Source organism: Sciurus vulgaris, assembly GCF_902686455.1.
Source record: "Sciurus vulgaris genome assembly, chromosome: 7".
Classification (NCBI taxonomy): Eukaryota; Metazoa; Chordata; class Mammalia; order Rodentia; family Sciuridae; genus Sciurus; species Sciurus vulgaris.
The window spans coordinates 75,752,029-75,759,642 of NC_136467.1; the positions used below are offsets into that span (position 1 = coordinate 75,752,029).

The window sequence follows — 7,614 nt, forward strand, 5'->3', positions numbered from 1 at the left end:
TGTGTGCCTTATAATGGCACAGATTCCAGCAAGTTGCAATTTATGTTACAAAAATATGACTGTGCTTAGCATTTCATTTCATTTTTTCTACTGTTGTTCTAGATTTATACAAGCAATATAGCCCAACAGACAATGCAGGAGGATGTGGATTTACAATGTTAGAACATAAATTTGCAATTAAATGGAAAAATTTTAAGAGAGGTCTCAAACTGAGACCAAAAACACTAGAGACAGCCTATACTTTCCTTAAGGTATCCAAGGGTGAAGTTGGGGATGAAACCAAGAGTCATGCTGTGTGGAAATGAGAGAAAAGGAATTTGGATCAAAATAAGTAGAAGGTTATTACTGGACATCTTTATCCCTATGCTGGACACATCAACATAGAGGAAGGCAGGATATCAGAAAGAAAGGGCTCTTTTCCATTTATAAAATAAGGTTATTTTTGTTTCTTAGTTTTACTCATGATGTCTTCTATTTCTATCTACTTTTTTTTTTCTCCCATATACCTAATCACATTTTAACCATAGTAACTTGCTTTGCTGTTTACAGGTTGTTGTTGTTGTTGTTGTTGTTGTTGTTGTTTTGGTTTTTTTTTTTTTTTACTTTAAATAACTTTTCATTTTATTAATATGTGTTTTGATTGAAAATGACTTCTAAAGGCCAAAACAGTAGAGAAAAACAAAAGAAAATATTTAGCAACCACATTCCTCAAGTACTAGAGAGAGCTATAGGAGGCTATGCATATGGATTTACTTTGGCTCTTGTAATTACCTCTGACACCAGTGATTCTTAACATCTTTCCACAGTAAGCATACACCACAAACATTTTACATGTAATTTCACAGGTTCATGGCCCTCCAGAAGCCTATTCATGGATTTCATTTTCTAAAGTGGTAATGATTTCCACAAACGGACTCATCATCCCATGTACATCCTAGAAATGCCACATTTTCACATCTTCACTTATTTTGTAAGGCAATCAATGTTACCAGTTACTAATGGACACGAACACATAGCTTGAAGACATTTTATTAAACATTCTTGGGTGTTGCTTCCTACCTTTTAAAAATGAAAAATGCACTTCAATAAAAACAAATATATACTGAAGCCATTTTCCTTTGTGTGAAGAAATATAAATGAGAGGTGCATTAATATCTAAAAGCAAAGTACTTCACTGCCAAAACTTCAAATATGTTAAGAGCTCAACAAATTCTAAACACACTAAGATCACATAGCTCTTTCAATATTCTTGGGAATGGTGATTCACCTGCCTATGGCTTAGGATCTGCTTCCATACGTGTTTCTTGAGCTTCTACCTCTGAGAGCTTTTTGTCATTTTCCAATGTTGCTGAAGTTAATGAATGGTAGTAAGAAGAACATGACACGGTTTCTATCTCAATTCCAGCTTATCTTTAACACTTTCTTTAATATGAGAAAGATGCTCTAATTCTTTTCCCAGAGCCTCTAATTCTTTTAATGTCTCATGCCTGTCTGGATGATGCTGGATCATTTTTGCAAAAGCATCATATTCTTGGCAATTTTTTGTATTTGTTTTGCTTGAAAAATCTGCTTTTTGCACTCAGCAACTTTTTCATGAGCTCCAACAATGCTACATTCTATGTCTTTGTAAATTTTTTCATACGTTTCCATTTCTCTGAGAACCATGTCATACACTAGCAAAGTTTTGCCCATTGAAAATTCACATTGAGACAGTGTACTGAGCATACGTTGGTACCGGCTATATCCTTCTTCTTGGGATCCAGAGTTGCACCACTTAATGAAACTTTTTACTAGCAAATTAATTCTTCGATCATCTCCAGCACCATCTCCATCAATGAGGAGACGCTTCCATATCACTTCATTGTCAGTCACGCTCCCATGGCGTACGCGGCAGCAGCCTGTTTACAGGTTTTTATTACTGCCTATACAGGGGATAAACCGAAGCCCAGAGAGTTTGAGTACTTTACTCAAGGTCACACAGCTAGTTTGAAAGTGAGCAGAACTTTGGTTTTTAATAGAACATAAATTAGACAAGATCTTCAAAATGTGGTACAGCAGGTTAAACATGGCAGAATGATGCATCCATAGGACTGTGTCCTAAACTCCATCAAATGACAGCAAAGGGATTTAAAAGATTTCAAATGACTGGTTATGGAGCTATCAGCAGACCAGAGGTTTCAACAAACCTTTAAATAATGGTAAAGGGATGGAAGTATGGTTCTGATACAGCAAGAAGGAAGAAGGTACAGATAAGCCACTGAAAATAGGAGAATACTGAAAAGAAATGAGGGCCATTGGTACACAGAACCACAGTAAATCTGTGTCACCAAAGCACAAGTGGGCAGAGAAGCAGGAGGGCACCTCAGGGCAGTCCACAAGGCATGGCAACAAATCCATACGCAGTTTTCCCTGCACCACTTCCTTGCCCACACTAGGACCACAGGATTCTTTTCTGGTGAAATTGATTCCAAGTCTCAGTGGCCACTACCGTATGTGTCAGTGGAGGAGGGTAGACACGAAATAAAAATAAGGAGATTAAGTGACAATCTTTATTGTGAAATGTGGGACTTCTTAGTCTCGTTTCCTGATTCTGGTTCAAAAAAGAAGTCAGTAGACAGTCTAAACTTCTCAAGCAGAGAAGGCAAGGATCCTTCTCTAAAGAAACTGAATAGCTGAAAACAAAACCAAAAACAGCATCAACAAAAGCAATAAAAACAAAAAGTGTCCTCAGATACTGGCAAGAAAGATAAGAGGGGAACTTCAGACTTCCAGGGTCAAGGCTGACTTGCCATTTGGCCACCCTACACAGGAATCCTTCAAGCCCACAAGCCTTCCCCCCCACACACACCCCAACACACAGAGATTTCAATCTCCTTTAAGTGTCTTGCTCTAAATCTGAATGGACAGTCTAGAGTGACCTGACATTGGAGGAAGACCTTCAATATGAGAGGAACAAAAACAGGCAAAAAGAATACAACAACAATACACACAGAAACTATGAATAATATCCTCAGAAAGATAAGAAAAAACCTTCAATTTTTGCTGCTGCAGAAGAGAAAAATTAAAGGGTGTGTTGGGATGGGAACGTGGTGGAGAATCAGGACAATATATAGAAATTCTTAGAAATTAAGAACATTGATATTGGCCAAATTATGTTGCTATATTATGTATTGTGTGCATGTATGAATATGTACAACAAATCCCATCAGTGTGTACAAACCATAATGTTCCAATTAAAAATGTGAAAAATAAAATAAAATAAAATGCTGTTCCTCCCCATCCCCCCCCCAAAATCGTAGCAAAATGAAAGAGTTGATAAATAAAGTGAAGAAATGGAACGGGGATGGAGAAGAAATAGATGAAGAGACAGACAACTGGAAAACAAAGATGAGAAAAGTTAGAAGATAATCCAAGGACGTTGTGTTTAACAGGAGTTCTAGAGAGAACAGAACAGAGTAGAGAGGAAATTATGAAAGATTTCATTTTCTCCTAACAAAGTTCTCCCAAACTAAAAAATATGTCTCTAAACTAAAATGGTTGATCTCAATAAATAAGAAAAGACCTATATCTAGGCACTGCTGGGACTCAGAACATGATACCCAAAGTAAGGTACCCTAACATTCTGAGTACTTAAGAGAAGCAGTGAGGTGTAGGTTCTTAGTTTCACAAATCCAAAGACAATGGAGGGCGAGAGCAAAGTAACAGAATTTATTTTTGAAACAAAAAAGAAGTGCAGCTCCCACATGGGAGGGTCCCAAGAGAGGGTTGCTGATGGGTGGCTACTCTCCAGGCGTTTATAGGGTGTTGCTGGAGATGAGTTTTAACGCTACTAATGACTTTAGGGGGAGTTGCTACATCCAATCAGAGTGAGAAACTGTCCAGTCAGGATATGGATCATGTGCCAATCATGTGCTTGATCATATGCTGTCTGGCTCATTAGATACTTTATACATGAAGTGGGGCATTGCAGGACAAGGAACAGAATTGTTGCTATCGAGTTCCCCACCCTAACTGTAGCATACCTCTGGTTCCTGCTCTCACTTAGAACTGAAGGACTTTGGAGAGTCTCAGAGCAGGGTCTCTCTCTCGTCTTTCTTTGCCCTTCCACCTATTACCCTTCTTCCTAGCCCAAAGTGACTCATAGAAACCAGAATTCCTCTCGCCCAAAGCAAGCTTAAAACCTAGAAAGGTCACTGTCTCCTTATCCCTCATTTCAGAGGGTTCCTACTGCATACCAGGAAGCATCTGAACAGACAGACCCTACTGAGTTTTCCCCACTTGGTCTGTTGCCATTATATCATACTCACTTGTCCAATCACACTTCTACATGACTGTCCATTCTTCATCAAACCTAAGCATAAAAATAGACAGTTTTCTCTGGGTTTTTGGGTGTTCATGCCTGAAAGCTCCCATGCCACATGAAACCTGAGCAAATATATGACTATGTAACAATGACTCTCAACATTATGTATAATTATAGTGTACCAATTTAAAAATATGGAAAAAAACTTGATTAAATACATTTTCTATGCTTTCTTTTTTGTTATCCTGTCTTTTGCTACAGAACTGGTGGCCTTGACCCCTGTAAAGGTTGAAGAAAAGTATCACACTTTCCCACCCCTAGAGCGTGTTGTTGTGAAATGTTAAAACATCAGGTATAAAGGGAAAAAAAATGTAAGCTTCAGAGAAGAAAAAATGGGTGGCTCACAAATAATTATGAGCCGAAATGGCATCAGATTTCTCAATAGCAATTATGTAAAGTAGAAGAAAATGCGGCAGTGCCTTCATAATTCAAAACAAAAGCCTATTTCCAAACTATCCATGAAGTTTGAGCATAAAATAAAGACATTTTCAGATGTTTGGATCTCAGAATTTATACTTTCTTCCTACCACTTATCAGAGAACCACTAAAGGCACACTCTAGCAAATGAAGTAGTCCCTGGAAAAACCTTCACAAAAAAAGGCAGACGTTCCATCCCCTAACAGCTCTAAGTAGAATCCAAAAATAGAGCCATACATAGAGACTAGAAAAGAAGGACATAAAGCTCCAAAAGGAACATTTTGAAAGAGAAAGGTGGAATTGATTTTTGGAAGATACAGAAAATATTGATGAGTATGTGTGACAGGAACATAGAAGCCTTTGGAGAAAAATGACAATGGACATGCAGAAAGGAAACAAATGAAAACAAGACACATATGAACTCCAAAAGGGTTGTGTAAGATAAGAGGCATGGTGTGATGTCTTACTGTGCAGTGAACAATATTTCCAGTTATAATGCTCTAAGCATTGATGAATGACATCAACAAAATTTATGACAGTACTATTTGGGGGAGCTGGGGACTATGAAGTGAAGATGTTTATGCAAGAGTAAGTCTTCATTTACTGCAACAAGAAACTAAAAGGTCATCCCCAGACCAACAAATCAGAACTATAATCATATTACTTAGAAATATGACTGTAAAATACCAGAAGAAAAAGCTAGACTTGAAAGTGGTTGACTCCAGGGCTAGCATTTAGGATTGGATGGTATGGTACTATATTTTTTCATTTTAAGCCTTAATGTATATTTTGATTGAAATATTAATTTTTAAATAATTTTCAAAAATAATAGTTTGGTTGTTTCATTCAAAAAGGGTGAGGGGGTTTCTCAGCAGAACCAACTAGTGACCTAGATACATGCAGGAATAAGGAACCCCCACAGTCGGGGCATTCTAACCAAGTGGGAGCCAAATACAGATTAACTTGACCCAATGGCAGAGTCTTAGTCCTCCAAAAATAAGGTGAGTTCACCATGTACAGCACACAGACTATTCCTCAGAACTGTTCTCACCCCAACTTCTCAATGGACTCTAGCCTGAGGGCTACGGAGGTGGAGGTGACCAGCAAAAATCACAAGAGTTAATTCGCTCAGAACTCTGTAGGCATGTTCAACCCAAGCACAGCCATGTCTTGGAATCCCTCCAGCAGAGTGTCCCCAGAAGTGGGGAGATGTTTCCTTTTGTCAGCTTGGCACCTTGAGGATACCAGCACCCTGGGACGGTGCCCAGAGGGAGACTGAGGTACTAGAAGTGGACAAGCCCTCAGAGACTGCTCAGAGCAGGGCAGGAGTCTATGAGGATGAACTGAATGATATGATTGATGACAAAACTTGCTTATGAGCACATTAGCCATCTCTGGGGGACACACAAATTCCCATGGGGCATTTTATAGCCACCTAATAGCCTGAGTGAGGAGATGGGGTGAGAGAGGTAAGTTCAAGGTCCTTTTGCTTACAAGTCCCCATTGTCTTCAAGGCCAGGAGTCTGGAGAAGCAGAACTCCCTGAATGGGCTCCCACGTGCTAATTTAGGCACCTTGTTCAGACAGAGAGTCTCACCTGGCCAGCACAGGGTGCTCTTGCAAGGGCAGCCTCTGCTGGAGAAATCCTCAAGATCCTCTGGTTCTGTTAGACAAGACAGAATGCTGTCTCTCTGTCAGAGAGAACAGAATGCTGAGCAACTGCCCAGGCCCTCCAGAAACTCTGAGGCATCATTTGTGACTTCTATCCCTACCTGAGACAGCTCCACCAGGTCTGAGAAGGGACTGTGAGCAGAGGGCAAGATCATGGCCATTAGCTGCAGGAACATGGCCTGAGTTTCAAAGCTTCAAAAGAACCAAGGATCCTGAAAAAGTGAGTTCTAAGCTTTGGTGCCTGCTTCTCTCCATTTGGGTGCCTCTGGGCACAACCTCACCTTGAGCAGCCAAAGTCAAGGTGTGCTCCTGGTGCCTGAGTACCTAGGAAGAAACTTCCATAACTTCCCAGGGGGCAAAGCAGAACTTCTGAGCCTCTTCTTCCCTCTGGTTGTTCTGTTGTTTCAAAGGACAAAGGGAGACTTTTTCCTAAGGATCATTTCTACTTCTGAAACAGCAGAGATTCTCTCAGAGCCCTCACTGTTGTACCTGCCCTGCTCTCCCCTCTAACCCACATGGTCCAACATTTAATGATCAATCCACCTCTAAGGAAAGTCCCCGATTGTTTTTCACAGACATTCCAAAATGTCAAGGACCAAGCCTTAAACATCTATTCTGCAGTCCCCAAAACACCAACCCTAGCCCAAGTACACAGCACTCAATAAATATGACTTTGTCCAAATGGCTAGTTTTATAAAGAAGCTGAAAATTATCATGTTAGGAGGAGAAAACAAAGCAAAGAAAAATCTACAGGTTCTTCAAAGCATTTTGATAGCCCCCCCCTTCCTTTTCAACCCCTGCTCTACCCCCCTGCTTACTAAAAATACCTAAGATTCTCTTAGAAACCACACATTAAGAATAACATACTCAAGAGGTTTTTTATTTGCTTTTTTCCCCCCAACAAAGCTTGGCTGCCTGTGCAGGGTGTAAATTTACAGCTGACAATTCTCTGCCAGAAGTTCTTTTGGATGTTTGCAGCTGTGAAATACAATCTTCAGGTGACTGTGCATTCCCCTTCCTGCTCCCAGTCTGATTCCATCCAGCAGTCTGTGCTCCTGACAACCTAACTCACCGCAAGAATAATGAAACAACCCGAATATTTATTTGGATTTACACCCCACCTTCCACCTAAGGGTCCCTGAGCAACTTCAAACACAGCTGAGA

At 40.0% G+C, this 7,614-nt stretch overlaps 1 pseudogene across 1 annotated transcript; it reads right to left on the bottom strand.

Moving 5' to 3' along the window:
• Positions 1-797: 797 nt before the first annotated feature.
• On the bottom strand, positions 798-1,870 carry LOC306665655 (THO complex subunit 7 homolog; annotated as a pseudogene). Its single transcript has one exon. The product of its transcript is annotated as a THO complex subunit 7 homolog (transcript).
• Between the last annotated feature and the right edge of the window lie 5,744 nt (positions 1,871-7,614).